The 27,102-nt window shown below is 39.2% G+C and overlaps 1 long non-coding RNA gene across 1 annotated transcript in view; it reads right to left on the minus strand.

Moving 5' to 3' along the window:
* The window catches only part of LOC138147823 (uncharacterized), a 57,881-nt gene extending 34,950 nt beyond the window's left edge, over positions 1–22,931 (minus strand). Inside the window, exon 1 of the long non-coding RNA XR_011164904.1 lies at positions 22,498–22,931. This is a non-coding gene — a long non-coding RNA (uncharacterized lncRNA). The remainder of the gene's footprint in view (positions 1–22,497) is intronic.
* Positions 22,932–27,102: the final 4,171 nt, after the last annotated feature.

A 27,102-nucleotide genomic window follows, 5' to 3' on the forward strand; every position in this document is an offset into this window, starting at 1 on the left:
ACTAACCTAAAGCAGACCCACTTCCTTTTGGTGATTGCTCTGGTAGAATATAGTAACTCAGCTGCCTGAGGAAAATGGAGTTGGGGGTGGGAGATATAGTGGTACAGGAGATGGTTTTCTCCATGCACTTCTTAACATAGGGTTACCATATTCCTGAATTACCCATCTACCCAAACTGGCTGTGGTATATAAAAACCTTGACTAAACCCCTGAGATGCATATGCAACATGGTCAGGAAGCTACTTTCAAGGATTCCTCTTTTCCCTGACTTGTCTGAGAACTGCACAGCCATTCCCCTAAGATGGAATGAAATCTGGAAGACTACTATACTTCCTCTACAGAAAAACAAGGTCCTTGAAGGGCCTCCTCTTTATGAGCAGAAAGTGGTTCAGGGGACTTTGCCCCATGTCACCACTGATCCCTGATGCTATCACCAGTGGGGAGGGTCAGCTGTCATCTCACTTACTGACAGGACTTATCATCTGACCCTCTGCTGTATCATCAGTACTTCTAGACTTTTCCATCCACCCTACAGCTGATCTTTCTTTTTTGTGTTGTCTCTCCCAATTAATGTGTGAGTTCCTTAATAGGGACTGTCTAGCAGCTTTTTCTATTTGTACCACCAGTACTTAGCACAGAAGAAGCACTTAATAAATGATGTTTCCTTCATCTCCCCTTCCTGTTTTTCCTTCCTCCCTCACTCTTTTCCTCCCTCTCTTCCTCCCTTCTTCCCTCCCTCCCTCCCTCCCTTCCTTCCTTCCTTCTATCCTTCCTTCCTTCCTTCCTCTCTCCTTTCCTCCCTCCCTTCCTTCCTTCCTCATTGCTTATTGTTTATCCTGGGATCAACTTGTGAGAGATATGGAGTCTCCCTTCCTTTCACCAAAACAAAGGATCATCATAAGGAAGAACACACTGGGGGACTAAGTTCTATGACCCTGCCCTAGTTTGACTCCTCAAGGGAGAAGATTCTAATCGTCAACCATTCAGATTTGTCTACTTGAGGCAGAGTTCATTCCTTCATTTACCCTATGACATTCACCTAGTTGTCAAGTTTCTTTGGGCTTAAAATATCCATGGCAAAGTCAATGGTGCAGTGGATAGAATGCCTGGAATCAATACGACTCATCTCAAATTTGATCTCAGACACTTAGTAACTATATGACCCTGGGCAAGTTACTAACCCTGTTTGCCTCAGTTCTTCATGTATTAAATGAGAATAAAGAAATGGAGAACCATTCTAGTATCTTTGCCAAGAAAACCCAAGTGGGGTCATGAAGAGTCTGAAATGTCTGAACAACTACATCCATTTCCTCAATTCCAGACCATTTTGTTTCCAAAAGTGAAATTTCTACTCTGAGAAGATTTTCATTTTGAGGATATAGGGTACTGGTTTCATTAACTACTTTATCTAATTCAAAAATATTTTTGAAAATATTTTCAGTATAGCGAGGCAGGAAAAGCTCTATTGATTCTAGTGTTAAGTGTCTGGTTTTGCCAGACAAGAATATCTTCCTGAAGCCACAGACTGCATGTCCTAAGGGCTGTAACAACATCCAGTTATTTGTGTTTGGAAATTTAGATCTATGTTTGGAGCCTTAGCCTTTGCAGTCTGAACTGTATCTTACATTGGTAGTCGGTTTTCTCATGGATACTTGATCTCAGTCAAGTAATGGGGCTGCTACACGTGCTATGGGGAATAAGGGAAAATCAAGGGGCCTGGCCTGCTGCTGGGAACCTGAGCCCCTAGCCATTGGCTGTGTTTGCTAGTAGGTCTCCACATCTTCTATGGGATTTTGTTGTTGTCGAGGAAAAGAACTGAGCTAGAAGAAAAGATGATCACTTAACATACTAAGTAAATGTTTACTCACCTATTCTGAACTTATACATGTATACATGAAAATATATATAATGTGTTCATGCTGTGAGGCAGCCTTAGATTTATTAAAATCTGTACAAAATTTTCTTTAAAGTTTATGCATGTGTATAGGGGTGTGTGTGTGTGTGTGTGTGTGTGTGTGTGTGTGTGTGTGTGTAGTCATATTGTGAAGCATTACTGACTTCTCTTGCTTCATTTAAGACCCAACTAAAATCCCATCTTTTACTGGAAGCCTTTCCCTGACCCTCTTTATTAATTATTTCCTATTTATCTTGTATATAGCTTGCTTTGTATATACAGTTATCCCTTCCACATTTTGGCTTTCCCCATTGCCTGGTTTCGATATATTGTGGGTCAGCATAAGAAATTAAATGGGAATTTGGGGGGAGTTTTGCAGAAACTGCAGACAACCTGAGAATGACAGCGAAATATAGAAAAAGTTTGGAAGTTCAGAAATGCATAAAATATCTGTATAGTTTTTTTTTTACTTAACATTGACCTACATATAGCCTATGACCACATACTTAACCCAAATTTTCTAATAAGCTACTATAAACATCCCATAAAAGAAAAAGAAAAAATTCAGATTTCTTCTCTGGAATGAAGGGAAGGACAAAAAATTGGACAAGAATTTTACAGATTGGGAAGAGGGGAGCACACTCCTAACCCCTGAGACAAGGAAGGGATAACTGTATTTGTTTGCATTTTGTCTCCCTGATTAGATTATAAGCTCTTTGAGAACTGTCTTTTGTCTCTTTTTGAATCTCCAGAATTAGCACAGTGCCTGGCACTTAAGTAAGTATAGGTGTTTAATAAATCTTAATTGATTGATTGAAGAAACAGTTCAGTATGTTTGATGAAGAAAGTCTTAGAGGGAGGAGAACCTGGAACAAATCCTGTTGCTTCTAGATTCTGGCTATTTCACCCAGGGCAAGTTATTTAATGTCTTAGCAGCTCTAGGTCGCTCTCTGAGACTATGAATCCCATGCCTTAGTTCTGTTGACAGAGGGAGAGTCCTATGCTAATGAAATCACAGGCTCAGTCCAAAATATTCTTATGCTTCCATATACTAGTGGGTAGTGAGAAACTTGAAATGGTAGATGTGCAACCTGGCATTAGGAATTTGAACCAAAAGATAAAGGAAAGTTCAAATGGTTGTATCTATGATGTAATTTTAGCCACAATGTTCTGCCAACTTGCTAAAGCAAAGTGAGTCAACATTTACTGAGTGCCTGCCTGCCGGTGACCAGATAGAGCCACTACTCTAATGAGACCAAGGTCATGGGTTTGATCTCTGTGTGGGCCTGTTAGTTTTACCCTAGTCCATGACCTGACTGCAACTTTAACCCTCAAAGTTCTTTTTGCAAATTTATGCTGTGAGTCACAAGAAGAGTCAATTAAGAAACATTTATTAAGCACCTACTGTGTTCCAGGCATGGTACCAGGTGCTAGGGATACATACATGCAAAAACAGACTGTAAAGGACCCTGGGTGGATTATTGCAAATCCATTACCCCTGCTGAAAAAACAAATTGCTGTTCTTACCCTAGAGTCATCTTCAAATCCAAAGGACAGCATCCTTGTTACTGTCATCATCATTAATGTCAATCAAATTCCATTACAGATCTCAGAATAGGAGGTAGAAGTTTACAATGTACAGAACTGAGCAGGTACTATAGGGTTTTTCTTGTCAGCAAAAATTAAACCTGAAGAAAGATTCAGTAGGCCTGTTTGTTACTGTTTTTAGTGGTAGGGCACCTAGAAACATTAGTTTCTGCTGTTGGTGTGGCAGCTTTGGAGAAGACACAAAGTAGCTATATACCTGGGGAATCTAAGAAGGGACTAGTTGGGGGATTTTGTGTTTCCAGTGCAAGATTTCTCAATGTCACTGCCTCTTCAACAGAGATAGTGGTTGTCCACTGTGCAACCCCAGATTGGCACAGGAGGAAAGGAAGGTAATAATTCCTCCAGCCTTCAGTAACTTAGTCTATTTCCTTGGGAAGAGATTTTTCAGGGACATCAACAGCAGGAGCACCAGTTCCTACTGACTTTCAAAATGGAAGCCCTCAGGGGCTCTAGGAATAAACCATACTTTCCACACTCCCAAAGCTACTTTGGCTAATGCTGCTGCATCAGTTAAATCTTTAACTGAGCAGAAACTAATAAGATTTGCAACTTCTTTTGAGTGATGGACAATGAATAGTAAGCAGTGCCTCCCCACCTTTAGACTATAAAGCTAACATTCTGCACCAAGATCCTGGAGTCATAAATGTAAAGCTGGAAGGGACCTTAGAAGTCATTTAGTCTAATCCTCTGATTTTACAGATGAGGAAACCCAGATTAGAGAGGGAAAGTGACTTGTTTAAAGTATAAGTAGCAAGTGATGGGGCAGGATTTGCACCCAAGTCTATAATGCTTCTCACTGTGCCAAGTTGCCTCTCCTTCATTTTGGATTTGGCCATTTCCATTCCCACTAAACAGTATCTCAGGTCAAAGCTATAAGCAGTCAAGGAGGAGAAGCTGGCTTAATGGAAAGAGAAATTATATCAGAAATCAGGAGGCCTAGGCTAACCATCAGGCTCTGTCACTAATTAGCTGGGTATGGTACTGTGGGAAAGAAAGCTCTCTATCTTGATGTCCTCATCTGTAAAATGGGATTAATAACATCTACCTCAGAGTGTTAATGTCAGGGTCAAGTCAGATAATGTATAGGAAAGTGCTTTAAAAGTATGTAGAACTGTACAAATGCAAGGTATTATTGGTGCCACATTCCTGTCATTAAAGGTGCTACATTACTGTTATAAAAAGCTCTGACTCCAACATAATCATACCATAGCAAAGAATATCTCTGTGCCCAGGACCCTTCCTCGCTTTCTCAGATGTTTTCTATTTGCTTGGCTGTGGCTTCAGTTACCTTATTTGTACTAATCCCCAGACTCCAGTTTAGACATCTCCCACTGCTTGTTGGATGGTAGCTTTTTGGGAGGGACCTGAGAGGCCGCCTGGTCTCCCCGGTCCCCATCTTTCATTTTACAAGTCAGAATACTGAAGCCCAAAGAAGTGAAGTGGCTTGCCCAGGATCAGACATGTGGCACATGGCAGAGCTAGGATTCAACCCAGGTACCGTGACTTCTTCTTCAGCTATAATAAATACACGGCCTCTTCGCCCATTTGTTGTTCTTTGTCCTTCATTTTTGAAGAGGATCAATGATATCACAGGATGATGTCTGAACACGCTTGTGAACTGGATTTAAGTGAAGCAGAGCTGCACAAAGCCATCAGAGTCATTCTCTCTTCCAGAGTCATCCAAGTCCAGTGGCAAGACAAAAGTGAAGAATACTGACGACGGCCTGGGATGCAGGGGATGACCTTGGCATCTTTGATGTCTGACTAGGCTCTAAGCATTCCCATGGCCATTGGAACAAATTATTCTTATTCTCCCATTCCCCTGGGGGAAGTCTTCATATGCTTGGGGTAGACATAACTTTAATTCACCAATGGGCTTGAGGCCTGTCAGTTACCCTCAGCCTGGTTTAGCCTAATGCCAAAAAGGTTTTACTGGGGGGTGGCCACTGAGCATGATACAGGTTCTTGGAGCCACAGGTGAGATTTGCACAAGAGGTGCAATAAGAGGTGCAACCAAATAAAATAAATAAATAAATAAATGAATGAATGAATGAATGAATGAATAAATAAATAAATAAATAAATAAAAGAGGTGCAACCAAAGGTGGATAAGTAGCCCTGAAAAGGGCTTGGCAAGCCCTCATACCAGAGAGGCAAGTCCTCCCTGAACACCCTATACACCCCTCTCTCCTAGTACCTTAGTTCAATAGGCCCAAACTAAATTTTTTTCAACAGCTCCTCCTGACTTTCTGATTTCTATGAATGACTGGTCTCCCAGTCTCACCCAGGCTCAGAGTCTCTCAGAGTCATTGACTCTCCTCCTTCCACCATTCACTCTATACTCAATCAATCAAACCCTGTCCATTCTACCTCCACAGTATCTCTCCAGTCTTCCTGTCTGTAGCTATTGCCAACCCTTCTAAAGCAGGCACTAATTGTCTTTCACCTACATTATTCCTCCCTCTAATCCAACCTTCATATACTTCTACAGTAATAATTTCAAAACACACTTCAAATTCTATGACTCCCTTGCTCAAAAAGCTTCAGTGGCTAACCATTGACTACTGAACAAATTTACTTCTTAGTCCGGCATTTAAGGCCCGCTAGGATCTAGGCCCAAGCTACCTTTCCTAGTTTAGCTCTCTCTCACTATTCTCTTACACCCCAGACATACTGAACTATGAACTGAATCAAATGAATTTTTCTCCTTTGGTAGCATTATTCATACTCTTTTTTATTTCCTTTTCTATTCTTGTTTCCTGCCAAAATCATATCCAATCCTCCAGGTCCAGTAGTTCAGACGTTCCCTCCCCCAGGAAACCATTCTTGAGATCCCCAGGCAGAAATAACTCTCTTGCTTTGAAGTCATGGAGCCCTAGTTATATGCATCATATCACATTCTAACCAGTATTGTAATTATTTGTCTACATGCAATCTCCCCTACTAGATATAGATTTCTTCAGAACAAAGACTCCATTTGACATTTCTATCATTTCTAGGGCCAGTAAATACTTAATACAGACATAGTTAATCTACCTAACATTCATTGGGTCTATAAGCACACAACTTTTGATCAAACTGTCTCAGGGAACAATTAGCTCTACTTGTAAATGGAAGGGGCACTCCCTGATAACCAAATTTCAGTTACAAAAAATCTAAATTCAGTGTTTATGAAAACACAATACAATAAAAGAATTGGATAGCAATGTAATGGAAGGGAAGGGGCAGCTGGACATAAGATAAGAGGCAAAAAACCCAGGAATGTGAAGGCAGTTAACTCTTTACTGTAAGGATTGGCACAAGTATTTACTATATGCCAGGTACTGTGCATAAAACAACAAAACTAAACTATCCTTAAGGATCTTACAGTCTCTTGGGAATGCATGATTTGACGAGGTCAATCATGTAGTGAGGGCAAGATAAGTTGTATTCCCCCAGTACAATGCAAGTTCCTTGAAACCAAAAACTGTTTTCAACTTTTCCCAGTGCCTTGAACAATGCCTGACACATTGAAAGTGATTCTTCATTATTTGCTGATTGATAAATATAACAACTGGCCAATGCTCATGAAATGGCAAAAGACTAGAAGTTCTCCAGTATGCTGTTTAGAGGATTTATGGGAAGAGAAAATTTCACAGGATGAGAAAATATATGGATGAGTTTCCTTCTGTGGGTGGAAAATGTCGACATGACTGTGATCACTAATCCATCAAAATACCAAGGCATTTCTCTGACATAAACGATGCCTGGCAGTCACTATTGCCCAAAGGGTAAAACCATAGGATTGTAAGGCATAGTGACCTGAATAGGAGACTTGGTACAGGGAAAGAGTACTGGCCCTGGAGATGTAAGATCTGGGTTCAAATCCTGTTTCTGTTGCTTATTGCAACACCCTGAACTTCCCTGGGCCTCATTTTTCTCATTTTTAAAATGAGAGAGACAAAATAGATGATCTCTCAGGCCCCTTAACTCTGCAATCTATGATCCTATGATAGACCCTTTGAGCTATAACAAGTACCAGGGATCACTGATGTCATAGAAATACCATGGTACGTTGATGGAAGATTACCAACAGGGGTATGATTTAACAAAGATTATGTTGCTCATTTCCCTCCTGACTGAAAAAGAATCCCTCCCCCCTCCTGTGCCTTTCTCAGTGTGGGTTGATTTATTTTTTCTTCTACCTTTAATGATTCAATTTTTTTTTTAAAGATTACCCAATCTGGAAAAACTTCTACTTAGATTTCACATCAGTGCTATGGTGAACATACCCTACAGTATTGGTTATATGTTTCCCCATCTACAAAGGGGTATGGGGATACAAAGAGTCATACTATAGGTTAGAAACTCTTTCCTAACCACTGAAATCTAGAGATCCTTCTTCCAGTTGTATCCAGTTATATCCAAATTTTAAAAGCACTTCCTATGCAAAAATGCCAAGTAGGCATTTCTATAATAGCATAATTGAAAAAGATGTTTACACATGAAATTGCAAGTCAGTTATGTGCAACTTGCTATTCCTTTTAAATATACAATAAAGTTATCATGTAAATTTTTTTTCCTTGTTTTCCTTCCTTTGGACATCCAGTGACTGTCTACTTTCTATTCCATCAAACCTGACTGAAAAATTTCCTCATCCCTCATAAAAGGGAAACCAGAGTGTAGATACTTCTTTGTACTCAGTTTAATAATTTCCCATTCAGTGTTTCTGTTATTTGACTCTTCTATGGTTTCCTTAACTGAATTGAGGGAAAATCAATGATGTCCTGACCAACTCCTCACTCCACATAGAAATGGTAATAACAATACATCCACTACCTCCCTTACAAGATTTGTTTGGAGTTCCAATAAAACAATTTATGCAAGTTGCTTTATGATCCGTAAAGCTCTACGTTACTGTCACCTCTCACACTCAGCCAGGGAAAAATAATGCAATGAGGCATCTTGTCAGCAATGAAATGCCAAGACAAAAGTTGAGTTATTCTGAAACCATGAAATCTGCTGGCTCTGTCTTTGGCCCCTGAAACCATATTTGATGCTAGGCATCAGTCTTGATTGGATTTGATTTCTAAGCTGGGAGCAGTTTACCCTGCTTCCCTGTAGGGCAGGGTGGTGTGGGGTGGTACACAGCTGTCCTCAAATGTGGCTTAGGGAGCTCTGGGGAACTCTGTGGCTTGGGTGTTCCCAGACTTCAATTTGCCCAAGAGCGATACATGTTACTGCCTCAGGCAGGATATCAATCCAAAATCCAGTTATACTCTTTAGGTAGGAGGTATGGAGATGAGGGTGGTGGTGGTGGTAGGGAATGAAGATGGAAAAGTACTGTAGGTAGGAGGTATGGAGATGAGGGTGGTGGTGGTGGTAGGGAATGAAGATGGAAAAGTACTGTAGCAGAATCTTCTATAAATTAGGTTAAGAGACATGAAATAGGAAGTTGAAAAATTGTGTGACCATGGGAGGAAACTTAGTCTGGTTAGATAGAGATAGATAGATAGATAGATAGATAGATAGATAGATAGATAGATAGATAGATAGATAGATAGATAGATGACAGGTAGATAGATAGACAGACAGACAGACATTTGCTTTTTTGAAACCATATTTTATTCATATATTTTGTTTTTAAAGATTTTTATTTCTGAATAGATCTTGCTACCACTCCTCCATTCAGTGAGTAATCCTTTGTAACAAAGATTAGAAAAGAGAGAGGAAAAAAAGGAATTCAGTAAAATCTGCCTATGCACAAACTATATCTGAGAATGAATAATGCAATTTTCAACACCCTTGGGTCTCCACCTCTCTCAGCTAGAATTTTTTATTATATTGTATTATATTATTATTATATTATATATTTTATACCCCCTCATTTAGCCCTCTACCTCCTTCTTTCCTCTTCCCATTTTCTAGCTTGATATTGTGACTAATGAATTGAAGTAAGGAATACCAGGGTTCAAATCCAGCAGTCACAAGATTCTTGGTGGGCTTAATAGTTCATCACTTTAGCCTTAGTTTGTTATATGTAAAATGGAGATAATACTTGTAGTACCCACTTCACCTGGCTGTTACAAGAATCAAATGAGATGTTTCTAAACACGTTTTCTAACTTTAAAGGTTATATAAATGTCAAACAGCCTCCTTCTCCTTGTTATTATTGTTATTGTTAACTTATTCTTAGAGGAAGAGACAACACTTCTTGCAAATACCAACTCTCCTATTTGTATCTTTAATTCCTCTCCCAGAAATTATATTTTTAATTTAGACCATCTCCTCTTTATTCCTAGTTTTTCTGACTCTCTCTTATCTAATGGTTTTCTCCCTATTACATCTAACAGGGCCCAGGTCTTCTTCAGCCTTTAAAACAAAACCTCAAATCCCTTCATGTCTCCATATTGTCACCTCAGACTATCCTCTTTCATCTCTTTGTTTCCCAGGAACCCCCTAGAAAAAACTGCCTGTAAAAGATGTCTCCACCTTCTCTTTTCCTGCAAAATTCTCATCCTCTAGTATTCTGCCTTCCAACCTCATCAGTCAGTTGATAACTCTAAGGTTACCAATGGTCAAACCCAAAGGGTTTTTCCCCCTCAATTTTCATCTAATTTTTTTTTTTTACCTTCACAGGCATGTGTAAGGGATATGCTGAGTATATCCAGGTACTTTCCAATGGCCAAGCATCAATCTCCCTGTGGTGGGACTGGCTGAGATCTGAAGCCTGCCATGGCTAAAACAGCATTCCCAGTCTCCCAGGACCTCTAATTCCTGCCTCCTCTGATGCTACTACTCCTGTTTTCTTCCTCTGCTTCTTACGAACTTCCCTTCCTTTCTTCTAGTACGGGAGGAAGAAGAAAACACTTGTAGCTTGAGGTTGCCCAAACCCTCTCTACAAAACTTCTTCCAAGTTGGTACTGTCTCTCCTGTTCCCTGTGGTGTGTCTGCTTGGCAATTCCTATCTGCTGTTCTTCCCATCCCCAAGACTCCCTTCTCTCATCCTGCCCAGGGACTCCAGTCAATTATAGTCAGGTCAGGGAAAAAAATGGACTAGAAATTATTAGTCAGCTAAATGGTGATAGTTAGTGTGCTGAGCCTAAAGTCAGGACAGGCCTGAGTTTAAATCCAGCCTCAGATACTTGAAAAATGTGTGGCCCTGGGTGTTATGGGAATGTAAATTTTTAAGATCTTCCCTGCCCCTAGGCTTAAGTGCAACTGAAGCCTGTGGTGGGAGGCTTGTTTTTCAAGAGATACTTTGTGATTGGGCAGTGGATCAAGAGGGTTGTTACATTCTCTGAACCTGGAGAAGGCTATATAATCCCTGATGTGAGGCTTTGCTTTGGGGCTCACTTTGATAAGTGTTGTATTATTTGACCAGGTGAGACTCTGGGCAGCCATTGAGCGGCCCCAGGCTTTGAAAAACCTAGATGTTGATGCTTCCCTCTCTGGTAACTATGATTTGGTATGGATGTAATGGTTGGACAGTTGGAGGCCTATCTGCTTGAAATGTTACAATGTGTATACTTTGAAGTTCAGGGTGCTAACCTTTTTCCCCTGAACTATGTAAATGATATGTTTGATTGATTAAAGCAAGATTGTTAACCCATTTTGAGTTGCTTTCCTTTAGAAAAGCAGATCTAAGAACCTGTATTGGCAGCCACCCTGGGGACACTGGGTAAGTTACAACCTGTGCCTACCTTAGTTTTTTCAGCTTTACAATGGAAATAATAGCACCTACCTCAGAGGGCTGTTGTGAGGATTAAATAAGATAACACAAGTAAAGTGCTTTGTAAATCTTCAAGTACCATACAAATGCTAGCTATTATTTCTCTCTTTGATTCCTTTGGCCACTGTTTTCTGTGACCCTGTGGCTTTAGCTTGTATATGCAAGGAAGGCAAAAAAAAAAAAAAAAGTAAAATTTTGTTTTAAAAGGTTGCATCTGTGGTTGCTGGTCCTTAAACTGCATTGCCAACTTTTTATTACAAAGTGCATCCAAGACTGGGGAAGCAGGTTCTAGTTGGAAAGGCACTTTTTTTAGTTAAAAAGATAAAGCTAAAAAGGCAGTTTGGCTTTTGAGAGGACAGGGAGGGGTTTGAAATTAAATGGAACCTTTGGCCAAGTTTGTGTATGTTTTTAAAAAGTAACATTTACTTCTTAATGTAAAAAAAATTAATTTAGATGAGTTTTAGCTTTAGTTTGATGAATAAAAATAATATTTTGTGACTGAGTAGGAAATAAATGTTTATCTTTAAAAATAAATTTTCCTTTTTATTTTTCCCCATATTATAGTATAATAAAAAGATGATTGTACATGAAACTACAAATTATTATGTACAACTTGTTATTCCTTTTAAATATATAATAAAGTTATCATATAAATTTTTTCCCTTTTAATTCCCTCCCCCTCAACACTACCCTAGAGATGGCTACCATTAGATATAGATATGTATATTATATATATGCAAAATGCATACTTCTATTTATCAATTCTTTCTCTGAATGCAGATCATGTCTTCCTGCCTAGGCCCTCTGTAGTTAAGTTGGATATTTATAATAGTCAGGTGTATACACAGGTGAAATGTGCCAGTCGTTAGTATTTTGATTTCTCTGAAGCAGTTGATGTTTTGGGGCACAATTTTTCCTGGTCCTTCTCCTCACTGGATTTTCTGGTCCTGCTCTCTCCTGGTTCTGCTTTTGTCAGTCTGACCCCCTTGGTCTCAGGTTGCTCTGGTAGATCATCTTCCTTATCTCCCGTCCTATGCATGTGTGCAAGTAACACCCCACCCCTTCTGGAACAGTCCTAGGTCCTCTTTGCTTAGATTCTCTCTTTTGATGATTTCCTGAACTCTTGAGGGTTTAATTATCAGGGACAACTCCCAGATCTATCTATCCATCTATGGATTGGAATTCAGTGACTCTCCTCAACCCCAAGTCTGCATCACCAGCCTCCTAGATTTCTCTAACAGTGTATCTATATCAGAGAAATCCCAAACGCAACATGTCCAAAACAGAACTCATCATTTCCCCTCAAAATTCTACCCTCTTCCTAGCAATCCTATTTCTGTTAAAGTCACCACCATCTTCTCAGTGACACAAGCTTGTGACCCCAGAGTCATTTTCTACTCTTCTCTCTCACCTCTCACATCAAACTAGTGACTGAGTCTTTTCCATTTTCCTCTACAACATCTTAAGCACATCCCCTTTTCTATACTCATCATCCTTGGAGGAGGCTGCCATTTTCCTTCACCTGGCTGGGAGGGCCCTATAAAGGCCTTCATGTCCTGTCACCCGCACTATTGTAATGCCCTCCTACTTTGTCTCCAAGTCTTACACAACTTGCCATATTGATATTCCTAAAGCACAAGTTGACCATGTTACTCCCCTGCTCAATAGTTTCTAGTAGTGCTGTATTGCCTCTAGGATAAAGTACAAACTCCTCTCTTTGCCCTCTGACACCTTTCTAGGTTTATTTCCCATTACTTTCCCTGTGTACTCTACATACCATTCAAAATGAGCTGCTGGCTGTTTCCCATGTTTAACATTCCTACCCAGTCTTCCTGCCTTTCCAAAGACAGGTTGTCTTTCATTGCTGGAATGGACTCCCTTCTTTACTTTAGTCTTCCAGACTCCCTCTGTAGATTTCTTCAAAACATGGTCCAAGCGCTACCTCCTACAGGAAGTCTATCCTGATGTTCCTCAGTAGTTTCTGCCCTGATCCCAGAAATCATTTAGTATATTTTTATATTTAATTTTTTGGGCATGCTTTCCCAAAATAAAAGTAAACTCCTTGAAGGATGAGGTAGTCTTTTTCTTTCTTTCTTTCTTTCTTTCTTTCTTTCTTTCTTTCTTTCTTTCTTTCTTTCTTTCTTTCTTTCTTTCTTTCTTTCTTTCTTTCTTTCTTTCTTTCTTTCTTTCTTTCTTTCTTTCTTTCTTTCCCTTCCCTCCTTTCTGTCTTTCTTTTCCTTCCTTCCTTTTTTTTCTCTCTCTTTCTTTCCAAAATTTCCACAATGAGTAGCAATGTGTCTAATACATAAGTGCTTAGTAAATTCTTGTCAAATGTTGAATAAGGCATTTTTTTTCTTCTTTCCCCCCTCAACATGTATGCATCATCTCTTTCAAGACATTTCTTCTTTCTTTGCTGTTTTCTCACTTCCCCTACATCTAAGGCCAGCAGCAGCATTTTTCAACAACAAAATTCTCTTCCTTATGAAAAGAAACAAAGTGGTTTCTCTGTGCTAAATTAACCAAGGCAGGGTGACACAAGCAGTTTGATTGCATTGATTAGTTAGATTGCCACTCAAACACCTCTCCATTCTTCCCATAAATCCCAGCAGCAGGCATGATCTGCAGCAGATACAGCTTCTGCTTCTATAATGTGGGGTGTATCAGAAATTTAAGGATGGCTTGTCAGTTCTTTTGCAATCATGCTATCGCCAGCATAAAGCCTAAAGGCTGCACATGGATGGTTGCCAGGATGTAGTGTGGGCACTATTAACAGAAAGGATCCATTGTGTTTCCATCTGGTGAAAAGGGAAGAAAAGCTACTTTTGGCTAATCCATGCATATATAGGGTAGGGAGGATATGGGATTATATGTAGCCAAAGCAAACGCATCCTATAAAGCTCATATTCATTTCTTTTTGTACAGTTTCAGTTTAAGATCTACATTAAGGTTTACATAAGCTTTCTGCCCAGCAGGCCAAAGTTAAAGGCCAAGAAAAAAAAAAAGTCAAATTCTTACTTTTCTTGTCATGTTTGAACAAAGATGCCACTTAGAGTATCCATGGTGATGGTAAAAGGAGCCCTCTCAGACAGAAGGGTCCAGAATGATCCTGATTCTCCCCCTCTCAGGTAAGAAGTAGGTCTAATTGGCTATATACAGCACTGAAAAGGGCTTATATTTATGGTGTCTTTACTCCAAAGTCTAAAGTCTCTAAACAGATGCTTTTTACATAACAAAAAACAAGATTCCATTGCTAGGGAGGTTAGGCATTTACATTCACAATGTCGAGAGCTAGTGGCTGGTTGTCTCTGTGGCTTAATAACAAGAAAGAGACAAAGACAAGGGTGAGTGAACCAGATCCAGAAAGCTATGTTTGTTTGTGAACAATAGAATAGTGGGACAGCTGGTTTAGTGGGAAAAGAGCCAGATTAGGAGTCTAGAAGACCTTGGTTCAGGCTCTCTCTATCACATGATGCCTTTGTGACTCTGGGCAAGTCATTTTACTCTCTCAGTGTTTTAAATAACTTTCTGAAACTGTAAGTTACCAAGCAGATACTAATCTTTATTGGTAGAGGGAGGTTCCTACCTGATGATAGGGACTAGGTTTCTTTGATATAGGGAACTCCCAGGAGAGGAACTTCCTTCTAACAAAGCTGGTTGGTACCTTCTTTGCAATACACTTAATTGTAACTAAGATAATAATAATATTATTATATATAATACCATAATAAATAATGCACAATAACAATAATAATGTTATATGATATTATTATAGGTGGATTGTTGTAATATATCAAATAATATATAATAATAACCTTAACTTGTAATTTTAAAGAGTTGCCTAGAACACTAAGATGTTAAATTATTTGCCCAGGATCACCCAACCAGGATGAATCAGTGGGAGGATTTAAACCCAGGGTCTTACTGGCTCTGAGATTGACTCTCCAGTCATTATACCTTACTGCCTCACTATATCACAGTTTAAAACGAAATAAAAGCAAAAGTAAATAGAGTAAGATAAATATTTAGTGGAATCCTGAAGCATGCATTAATGGTATTGTATTTAGATCATAGGGATTGTATTAAGATCATAGGGATAGGGCTGGAAAGGATCTTAGGGACTATCTAAGCTAACCTGATTTTACAAAGGAGGAAATTAGGGCCCAGAGATGTTAAGTGACTTAGCTAAAATATATGGGTAATAAATGACAAAGGTAGGATTTGAACCCAAATCCTCCAGTTCCAAATGAAATACTCTTCCCACTCTATAGGTAGCCTAATTAGCTCATTTAGATCAAAACCATTAGTTAACTGAATCCAAAGAAAAGCTTAGAGTTTTGCTTGTGTGCCTATGCTTTGGCCAGTTTTTTTGTAAATGTCAGCTTGGGGGCTGCTAGGTGGTACAGTGAATAGAGCACCAGCCCTGGAGTCAGGAGACCCTGAGTTCAAATCCGACCTCAGACACTTCACACACTTACTAGCCGTGTGACCTTGGGCAAGTTACTTAACCCCAATTGCCCTCCAAAAAGCAAAAACGAACAAACAAACAAAAAACAAACAAAATGTCAGCTTGGTCAGTATAGGACAAATATGGATGGAAAAACACAAACCCATCACAGTTATTGAAGACCATATTACTTCTCCTGAGAGTGAAACAAATTAACTCATCAACTAGTATTTATTAATTAAGTGCTTCCTCTGAGCCAGGCACTGTGTTAAGGACCAGATTTTCATAGAAGAAAAGACAGCACATTTTTATTTCTTATAGTTGGGATTGGACACGGACCTCTGACTGCAAGAAGCCAACAGAAGTTAAAACAGACAAGTATTGATCAATAAAAATCTATATAAATGAAAACCATAGAGAAATAGTTTGAGAGTCAGGAAACAAATGCCAATTGTAGCTGACCCACAGTTAATAGTAAATAACAGGGAACTAAGAGAAGTAGGCAAAAGAAATGAGATTATAAGCACTGGCCATCCTTGAATAAAGAAAATGAGAGGGTCAGAAATGTTTTCTTTTAATGCCTTGGGTGAAAAGTCCCCAAACAGAAAAAGCTTCTCTTTTCTCTTAATAGTCCCCATTCTTATTTGAATTTAGAGGCTCCAATCTCTGGTCCCATAATCAAGCTCTCAACCCACCTTTCTCAAACAACTAAGGCCAAGTAGCATACACACTGTAATTCTTGAGGCATTTTATTTAATTTCCTAACCTGGTCTATTTCTTAGAAAGAAGGAACCATGCATACCATATAATCTATCATAATGCGTCTTTACTAATCTCTTCCCTGATCCTGCCTGACTTGTGGGGGATGGTAGGCACATCACAGAGGAAATCAAGCTGAATTTCAGAGGAATGATAAAGTAATAACAGTTGCAGGGTCTTTTCTTGATGGGACTAGCCACTGGATCCACTCACCCTATTCAATAATATATTACATGTAGTCATAAGAGATCTTGTCAGTGACAAGACAGAATTTTGTGCCAGTATCATTCATTTTAAGATTAAATATAATCTTGAAAAGACAATCTGAAACCTCAAGGAATATGCATATATATATATATATATACACACATATATATATACATATATATATATATATATATATTCTAATGGGGGAAGACAATACATAAAAGGGAACTGGGAAAGGAGTTGGGGGAAAGGAGAAGAAGGAAGGTATCCATGAGGGGAGAAACCAAAAAAGTAATCCAGAGAAGTATGATCTGAGTAGACTTAGACGTGAGCATGACTGGTGTGGGTACTTCCTAAAATGGAGGTCCTGGGAAGGAAGTCACCAACCAGAGGAGGAAGCCATTGTAGTAAAGATGGAAAAGTGGTCCAAAGGGACAAGACCTGAGATGGCCTAGAAGTAAAGAAGCTACAGCTTAGTAAATGTCTTTTGTTAACTATTGATTGACTTATGAGGCTCATTTGGTTCCAATACTAACCCTAGACTAAAAGGGGACTAGTTAAGCCAACTCATAATAGGAGGTAATTGGTAAACTTAGAAAAAGCAGTTTCAACATTGTGAGAATAGGTAGCAAGAAGAAGGGCCCCATGGATCAGATTGCAGGAAGATAATAAGAGAATGGACAGAAAGGAAGTGGAATCAATGAGTGAGAGACCCAGAATTTTATAAGTGGCAGGTGCCATAGAGATCCACCCCATTATCTTAGTGGCTGTTGTTTGTTCTTCACTTTCAAAGAGGACCAATGACATCACTTGACTCATGTATGAATTGGATTTAAGTGAGGCAGAGTTGCACAAAGTTGTTAGCCTCACTTTCTCTTCCAGAGTCATTGAAGTTCACTGGTAGGACAAAAGTTAAGATTACTGGCAATGGCCTGGGATGCAGTGGATGACCTTGGTGTCTTTGGTGCCTGACCAAGCTCTAAGTGCCCCACAGCACCTGTTTTAGTCACCTTTGTGGCCATTGGAACAAATTGTTCTTATCCACCCATGCCACTAGGGAAAAGTCTTCACATGCTTGGGGTAGACATCCTCCAACTTACAGACAGGTTTAACACCTGTTGGTTACCTTCAACCTGATTTATCCTATCTGCTGAAACAGTTTAACAAGGACACTATGCCTGCTATAGCTTCTTGGAGTCATAGGTGAAAGTTGGGTGGCGTGTGGACACCACAGATGGATGAGCAGCCCCCAAAAGGACTCAGCAAGTCCTCACACCTGAGATGCTAGCCCTTGCTAAACACACAATACACCCCATTATTCCAATCATTATTTTGGTAGGAAGCTGAAGTCTACTGAGATCAGGGAGCTTCTCTAAGATATACCTCCAGTTAATGTCATATCTAAAATTAAGTGCCAGGTCTCCTCACTTGAAATCTAGGACTCTTTCTGCTTTGAAAACACATCCTATTATTTTGTCAAAGAAACAGTAGAATGAGGGGTTAGTGTAGATGTCCCCTGTTATTGTGACTTGCTCATAGTTGAATATCTAGTGTTAGAGGAAACATTTAAACCCATTTCTTTCCTGGTACCAGTTTCCATATTCATTCCTAGGAAAGCAATACAATTATTAAAGTAATATGGAAGACCACTAGCTATGGGGACAGAGGACTCGAATTCAAATCTCACCTCTAATGCTTACTGTGTGGGTGATCTTGGGCAAATCACTTAACCTTCTTTGGCCTCAGTTTCTTCATCTATAACATGAGGCATTTAAAGGAGAAGAGCTTTAAAGAACTCAACATGCTATGAGCCTATGATTATCTGATTCAAGTATCTCACATTGAGGTATGAGTGACCTATTTGCATATTAAAATATGAAGTTGTTAATACAGATGAAGTTCTATTTGGTAAGATGTGTAGGACAAGTATTTTTGAGCAGAAGGCCTTCATGGTGCCCTTTGTCTTCTTCAGGCTGTTTCAGTGTCACCTTATACTTCCCCTACACAACTGAGGACAGCTAGGGTGGCTCCCAAGCTGAAAAGTACATCGTATATCAGACAACACACATGTAGTCATACTAAACCCATTCCAACAGTCCTGATGGAATGTTTGGGCAGAGCTGCCCTGGGCAAGAGGCAGAAAAAAGGAAAGTTCCCTGATTTTATTGAGAAATTCTTACCAAGTTCTCCTTTCATTGGGTATACCCTTCCCCAAACCCAAAACTACCCTTCACCCCCCTCACGCCCAATCAAAAACCCGGAGAAGAACATCTTGCTAGCAATTAAAAAAGAAATAAGGAAGTGATAAGGCTTCAACACATTCCCAGATCAATAAACTGGGGCACCCATGAGGAAGATGCCAGAGACTTGCTTATGAAAGAATACATTCTTTGTTCCCCTTCCACATGGGCGGGAGCTGCTTTTTCCATTGGCTGTGCAGTGTCAACAGACTGCATTTTTAAGTCCACCAGACTGAGGCAGTTTCTCTTTCTGGCAGTGTCCAAAGGGGTAGAGGTCCTGTTATTCACCATATGCTGCCATGAACTGACCTGGCTGTGAGAAAGGGCAACTTTCTCCCCTTTTCCTTCTTAAGTCCTTTGGTTCTGAAAAATAGTTGCAGTTTTGGCCTGCTTCATTTGTCCTTTTCAGTTTTAGGCAAGACGGGGCAGCCCCTGGACCACAGATTTGAAGGCATGATGACCTTGTTGGCAGAATTCCAAGTCAAAAATTACTGCCAGTCCAATCGGGAAACTCTGAGAAGCCAGGGTGCTGGGGTCTAAACCCAAGGAGATTTGAACTTGGAACTTGGAGGGCCATGCTATAGAGTGAGTGAGTTAAGCTGTAAATCTAATTCCCTTCCCCCTCCCCAGGGCCTGAGATGGTGTAAGAGGCTAAGACTAATGGATCTACTGATCTTCAGTAGGTTCTGGGGTTTCTTTACTAAATTCAGCCTTAATTATTATTAACTCTTTGGCCTTAATTATTTATAATTTTAAATAATTAAATTTAACATTTAATAATATTGATATATTATCATATATTCTATATTATATTAATATAACCTACCTTATATGTTTGCATTATGTCCAATTATTATATATTAATAATAAAAACTTATAAATAAAAAGCCTTAATTATTGATAAATCATCAGCCTTAAAACCAGCCTTAATATGGTGAATCTAACAGGTAGAGGGAAGGTACTAGGTTATGCAATGAGGGGTCAATCAGTTCAGGTTTGAAATGGAACAGGTCAAAGCTCCCATGCCAATCATTAGAAAGATCCAGCCCAGCAATGGCCTCTGCACTTCCATCGTAGGTGAGATATGGAGACCCAGTCTTTAAAAAAAAGAAAAATGCAGTCTTGGTCCTTGTCTTTCCAGAGTCAATAATCTAATCCAAAAAAAAATGAGCCAAAAATAGATCACAGATCATAGATCTAAAGTCAGGAGAAGCCTTACAGATCATCTTGTCCAATTTGGACAATGAACAGAAAAAGTTTTATCTTTACATAGGAGAAAACAGGCCCAGAGAATTGAACTGACTTGTTTAAAGTCAAAGAGATGACAGAGCCAACATTTAAACAAATTTTCTGACTCTAAATCCCAAACTCTTTCTACACCTAGATGCCTCCAATAGCTTGAGTTATAAAATTTATATGTTAAATAAAGTTAAATGAAGAGACAGTTTGGTGACAATGAAAGAATGTTGGAGTCTTTATTTCTCTGATATATCCCATCTGTATTTACTTCAATTACCTGAAACATAGTTCGTTTGTTTTTATAATTTGTAAAATTGGGAATTGTGTTACATATACAAAATCATTCCCAGAGTTGTGAGAAAACTAGATTTCATAGAACAAAAGAATTAGAATCTTCGTCCTAGCCTTCTAATCAGAGAGATGGGCCAAATATACCCGATATGCCCTTTTTAAATTAAAAGAATGCTCTATAAATATTATTTTAGTTGTTTTGTTAATGATAATGATAGATGTTTTTAATAGATGTCACCATTCCAAATATTTATGACCTCTAAGCTACATGGAATAAAAAGGCTTCAAATTATAGAGACCTAGAAGGGAAAATAAAAATCAAAAGGGAAAAGGATCATCCCTGTTTTCCTGTGTACTACTAGAGTTGTCTATAGGCTATCAGTGGGCCTACAGAAGATGGCCAGCTTACATCCAAAAACTTTTATACAACTATAAAAAGCAGCTGCAGCTACTGTATCCACCTGTGCAAAGATTTATAGACCAGTAAATGTAAAAATAAAGAGCAAAGGGAGACTAGGTAGCACAGTGAATAGAGCACTAGTCCTGGAGTCAGGAAGACCTGAATTAAAATCCAGCCCCAGACACTTGGCACACTTACTAGCTGTGTGACCTTGGCCAAGTCACTTAACCCCAACTGCCCTCCAAAAAGCAAAAAGAAAAAAAGAATAAAGAGCAGGATAACATTTCTTTCTGAATCTTATCAAAGAAAGATTCCAAGAATGAGATGAAGAAGAGGAAGAGAATAATAAGCTGTATGCATAATGATTGCTTAATCAACCCCTGCCCGGCTCTGCTGATAACTGGGATTACAGGCGTGTATCACCATACCCAGCTCAAGATTCCAATGCTTTTGCATCATGAAATTCAATCAGGCATGTTGCATCTTATGTAAGAAAAAGGAGGTTAGATGCAATTATGCTAAAGGGTGAGAGTAATTAGAAGACTGAATACTAGTAAAATGCTCTCCATGCAGAAGGTGCTTAATAAATATGTGCTGTATTGTAAAAAGGCAGTTAGGTGGCACAGTGGATAGAGTGCCAGGCCTGAAGTACAAAGGATTCATCTTTCTGATTTCAAATCTGGCCTCAGATACTTACTAGTTGTGTGACCCTAAGCAAGTCACTTAACCCTGTTTGCCTCAGTTTCCTCATCTATAAAATGAACTGGAGAAGAAAATGACAAACCACTCCAGTATCTTTTCCAAGAAAAGCTCAAAATGGGGTCAGGAAGAATCAGACATGACAGAAAATACTGAACAACAATATTGTGTTATGTTTTATTGTATTTGGTGGAATTGAATGATGTTATAAATTGGAATACTCATTCCTAGGTAGGGGAAAACAAAAGTAGAAAGTGAGAATTAGTGAGATATGAAAAGTAGCAGTTTATAGGTCATTAGAGCTAAACTGGCCGGGGTGGGGAGGACCATGAGGCTAGAGGAACTGAGGAAGACAGTGGCAGTGGCAAAAGTTAGGATGGCAGTGAAGTGACCAGGGGATAGATGATATTACATTAAAGTTTTGAAGAATTAAGGTGATATTTGATAATAATATATTTATGGAGTTATTATAAGACAGTGTTACTACAATATTAGTTAGGGTATGTGTGTACCTTTCTCTGTACTCAGTGGATATTCTACAAATTTTATTTACTGACTCTTTTTTAGGGAAGTAATTGGGGTTAAGTGACATGCCCAGGATCACACAGCTAGTAACTGTCTGAGACTGGATTTGAACTCAGGTCCTCCTGAATCCAGGACCAGTATTCTATCCACTTCACCACCTAGCTGCCCCAGCTGATTCATAATAAGGAAAATGTGTGGGATTAGGAAAAGGAATAGCCAGAGTTATATTAGTCAATGCACCTCCCCCCATATTTTTGCCCAGATTTGATTCGGGGTACTTAAGTGGCAAAGACCAAAAGGATGGATCTCATGTTTCTTTTATACTGGCCCTCATAAATCTACTGATTCAAAAAGGATGAGTTCACAAGAAAAAGTTTGGCTAGTCTAGGATGGCTAGAATCAGGCCAAGTCCACAACTCACCTAGCCATAAGCTATTGGTGAAGAAATGAACAGTTAATGAATGAATATCTAAGTACTTACAGGTTCTGTTCTTGTTATTTGTCCTTCATTTTTGAAGAGGACCAATGACATTACAGGGTGATGCCTCGACTTGCTTTTGAATTGGATGTAAATGAGGCAGAATTGCACGAATTCTTCAGCCTCACTCTCTTTTGCAGAGTCATCAAAGTTCAGTGGCAAGGCGAAAGTCAAGACGATTGGCAAGGCAAAAGTCAAGACGATTGGCAATGGCCCAGCACTCAGCACCTTGACGTATGATATCTGTCCAAGCTCTAAGCAATCCACAGCACGAGCTTCAGCTACCTTCATCATCATTGGAACAAATTGTTCTCTTCTGCCCATTCCACTGGAAGAAGTCTGCACATGCTTGGGGTAGACATCCCCCTAAAACTCACTGGTGGTTTTGAGACTTCTCATTTACCCTCAACCTGGTACAACCTGTCTGTTGAGGTGGTTTTGGGTGTGACTGCTTATGCATACTATCACTTCTTGGAGCCTACTTTATTGGGATGTACTCGAGGAACGTTCAGGAAGAAATAGCCAGAATAGACAAAGCTGAGCTGCCCCAAGCATGGGCTCCTTCTACTACTCTCACACTTTCTTGCATAAGAGAACAAAAACTAGAGTCGTTGTGGAGTAGAAATGAGGTAGCTTTATCCATGGAGGAAACCTCCTCAGGGCTTTCCCCATGACCTCCAAGAACTGTATTTCCCATCTGTAGAAATGTTTCTTTGGGACAACACCTTCCAAAACTTTTCTATTAAGAGGTCAATCTAACTTCCAAATAAAAAATTGCAAATTAACTTGCAACTTAAATGTAAAAGCTTCTTCTCCCTGCAATCCCAGGATCAATGCTTTACTATTTTATAAGGTTTCAAAGAAAGCTCTGAGACTTTACTCCACTGCTTAATTAACCTAAATTATATCATACCCAAGGAACACTGACGACCTACTCTGCAGTCTACATGACAACAGTGCCGAGGCAACTAGTAGATCCCTTAAAAGACACAATTTCTCATCCCAGCTCTACCACAGAGGCAGAATAATCACCCTGTTTAAAGGCAGAGAAACAGAGAGCCAAGAACCATAGCAATTCTCTTACCTTTCCATGGCTGCCCAATCTTGTGACCCTATTAACATCCTTGCTGCTATTCCTGATGATTTTCTGCAACTGTGGAAATTGCTGTATTGGAGGAGGCCCAGAAAGGTGGCATCTCATAGTGGATAGGGCACAGGGAGTGGAGTCAGGAAATCCTGAGACATTAACTGTTTGTGTGACCCTGGACAAACATTTAACTTGTCACACCCTCAATTTCTCTATATGTAAAATGAGGGTAATCATATCTCTAGAAGTACTTAGATCATGGGGTTAATATAGGATCAAGTGAGATAATATATGTAAAGTGCTTTGAAATTTTTAAAGCTCAATTTTAATACTAATTTTTGTTGATGTTGTTGTTATATCTATCCCAATATTCTCTTACTGCTGGTCTTAGCCCCAAAGACATGAAAGGTTATGTGTGTGTGTATGTATACACATACACAAATACATATAATATATAACCACACATGTATATACATACAATACCTGTATATGTATATATAATACACACATATTATAGTTCTAGATGTGAGCCTCAGACACTATCATCACTACCCTCTCCAAGGGGCTCACCATATTAGTACCAGACTCAGTGCAGACATTCAATCAGCTTTAACCTTATAATAGCTCAGAACTCTAGAGGTCAAGAGATCCACCCAGCCTCACCCTTCCCAGTTACAGGGATTATAGGCCTATGCCACCAAGCTCAGTAGGATAGTCAAAATATTCCTAGCTGCCCTTAATGCTAAAAATGTTATATGCACCATATTGAATTTTTAAAATGTTATTAATATCTTTTATTTTAAATCACTTTAATTTATGACTGTCCCTCCCCATCTCTTTCTTTCTTTTTTTTTTTTTAAAGCAATCGGGGTTAAGTAACTTGCTCAAGGTTACACGGCCAGTTATTATTTCTGGGTGTGGTGCTGAGTATCTGAGCCCGGATTTGATCCAGGTCATCCCGACACTGGAGCCGGTGTTCTTACTCGCTGAGCCACCTGGCCGCCCCCATCTCTTCTAAAAAAAAAAAAAAAGAAAGAATAAAGCACTTCAGTAAAACTAAGCAGCATATCAGCTGTGTCTGACAGTATATAGAAAGTTCTACCTCAATAGTCCCAAAATTCTGCAAAAAGGGAGAGAAATATGCTTCCTCATCTTTTCTTAAGGGCAAGCTTGGTCATTACAGCTACACAAGATTCAGTTTCTTTTGTTGCCATTGTTTTCCTTTAAATTTACACTACTGTAGTAGTATACATTATTTTCTTGGCTCTGATTCACTCTCAGTTCATTTAAGTTTTCCTACCATTTTCCAAATACTTCACATTATTAATTTCTTACCACACGGTAATGATCCATGTATCACATTTTGTTTGCCATTGCCTGATCAATGGGCATCTTTTTCTAGCTCTTTGCTATTATATTACAGAAAGTGCCACTACAAATATTTTGGTACATGGGGAAGCTTTCTTTCTGGCTTTGACATCCTTTGTTGTTCATTTATGTCTGACTCTTTGTGACCCATTTGGGGTTTTCTTGGCAAGGATTCTGGAGTAGTTTTCCACTTCTTTCTCCAACTCATTTTATAGATGAGGAAATTGAGGCAAACAGGGTTAAGTGACTTGCCTAGGATCACATCAGCTGTGTCCAAGGCCATATTTGAACTCAGTTCTTTCTGACTCCAGGATCAGTGCTCTATCCACTTTGCAACCTTGGAGTACATAAATACCTAAGAGTGAGCTCTCTAGGTCAAAAAGAATGAACATTTTAGTCACTTTTTCAGCATAATTCCAAAGTACTTTACAGAATGCTTGGATCAATTTACAGCTCTTTGATCAGTGTATTATGTATGTATTAAGTCCCTCCAACATTGTCATTGTGATCATCGAATCTTCTTTTGTAAAGACTATTTTCAAGCTTTAAATACAGTCCCTTGTTCTAGTGTCCCAAGATAAGATTAGTAAGTCTGTACTCACTATTGATCCCTTTCCTTCAAAATATTCTAAACTTTGACAGTCAACAGAATCTCAGAATTGTAGGGGGCCTCAAGGGCCTCTGGTCTGACTGGTACTTGATTGAAAATCTTCCTTACTCTATTCTTTAATATTCCTAACAAGTTGACCCATCCATTCTTCATTGAAGACCTCTACCTCCTGAGACACACTCTTGTACTAATTGCTAGGAAGTATCTTTCTTCTTTATATCAAACCTAAATTTGTCTTTTTATAACTCTTACCAAATGATCCTAGTTCTGCCCTCTCTCTGGGGCCCAGCAGAAAATGTCTAATCTTTTTGTCACAACATTGTCTTCTAAGTACTTACTGTTTATCTTCTTTCTCCTACCCCTATCCCCCAGAAGTAAAAAAAAAAATCTACCCCACCTTAAAACTTGCCTTTTTGTGTTGAGGACACCACTACTCTCTTACTCAACTGAGACTACAACTTCAAAGTCTTCCTTAATATTTCATATGCCTTCATTCTCCAAATAGTTATCAATTGTTATTGATTCTGCCTTCACAAAGACTCCCCTTCTCAACATCCAATGGACCTTTGATTACATCTTTCCTTTCAGGTGTGATATTTTTAGCTTGATCTACAAGAGCAGGTCTGATATCCGTTTGATAGGGTCCAGTCCATGATCCTTTGTTCCTCTTTCTCTTCCTTAGTAGGTGAATACTTTCAGTCCAGCACTTACTAACCTTGGGTGAATGCCTTTAGACAACAAGGTTTTAACCAATAGAGTCCAGCATCTTTTAAGTATAGTTTGTTTTTCCTTAATGCATTACTTAATATTTTCCCCAATTATTTCTCATCTGCCGTGTATTATGAAGTTTTTTTGTCCACTTGAAAACATTCGGTGACCTCCAATAGTTTATCTTCACCTGGGTTTCACTCTCTCATTATTTAGTTTAATTTGCAAACTTGGAAACTTCACTCTTCATTTGTTCAAACAGTTCTCTCCTCCCAGTGGCAACTCAATCAATTCTCTTCTATCCGAGGGTTGATTAGTCTGTTTAAATACTAACTAAAGCTTACTTTTCTTTGCTTTCTCCCAGTGGTTGTCTACCTTTGGGCCATTTCACTGCTCATTACCACTTCCAGCAGTTTAGGAAGAAATGGGGAGAAAAAGTCAAAAATCCAAGAGAAGGGAAATTGAGTGGGTGGACGATAGTGATGATGTAAGCTTTGTTAACAGAGGGGCCACAAGAGATTTGGTGATGATTGAAACCCTGTAGTTAAATGGGGTTTTGTTCTATCCCTGCAAAACTGTATTATACAGACTTTTCAGACCCACGGTTTCTTGGTTATCCTCTTTCTCAGACCTCCAGTCACATTTACAGCACAGATCCAAAAACATGCACTTTGAATATTTTGCTGAGAATGTGCAGGGGGAGTAAAAAATAAAACTGGGTGTACTTTTCTTCTCATCGGGCTAAAAAAGTGGGAAGGAATGATTTTCAGATATCTGATGACGAAGCATGCATCTCACCTCTTGGCAGACAGGTGGTAGACTAGAAATGTAGAAT

The sequence above is a fragment of the Petaurus breviceps genome, unplaced genomic scaffold (genome assembly GCF_028583685.1).
Source record: "Petaurus breviceps papuanus isolate PSGF00001 unplaced genomic scaffold, PetGlider_PUasm1.0 90808, whole genome shotgun sequence".
NCBI lineage: Eukaryota > Metazoa > Chordata > Mammalia > Diprotodontia > Petauridae > Petaurus > Petaurus breviceps.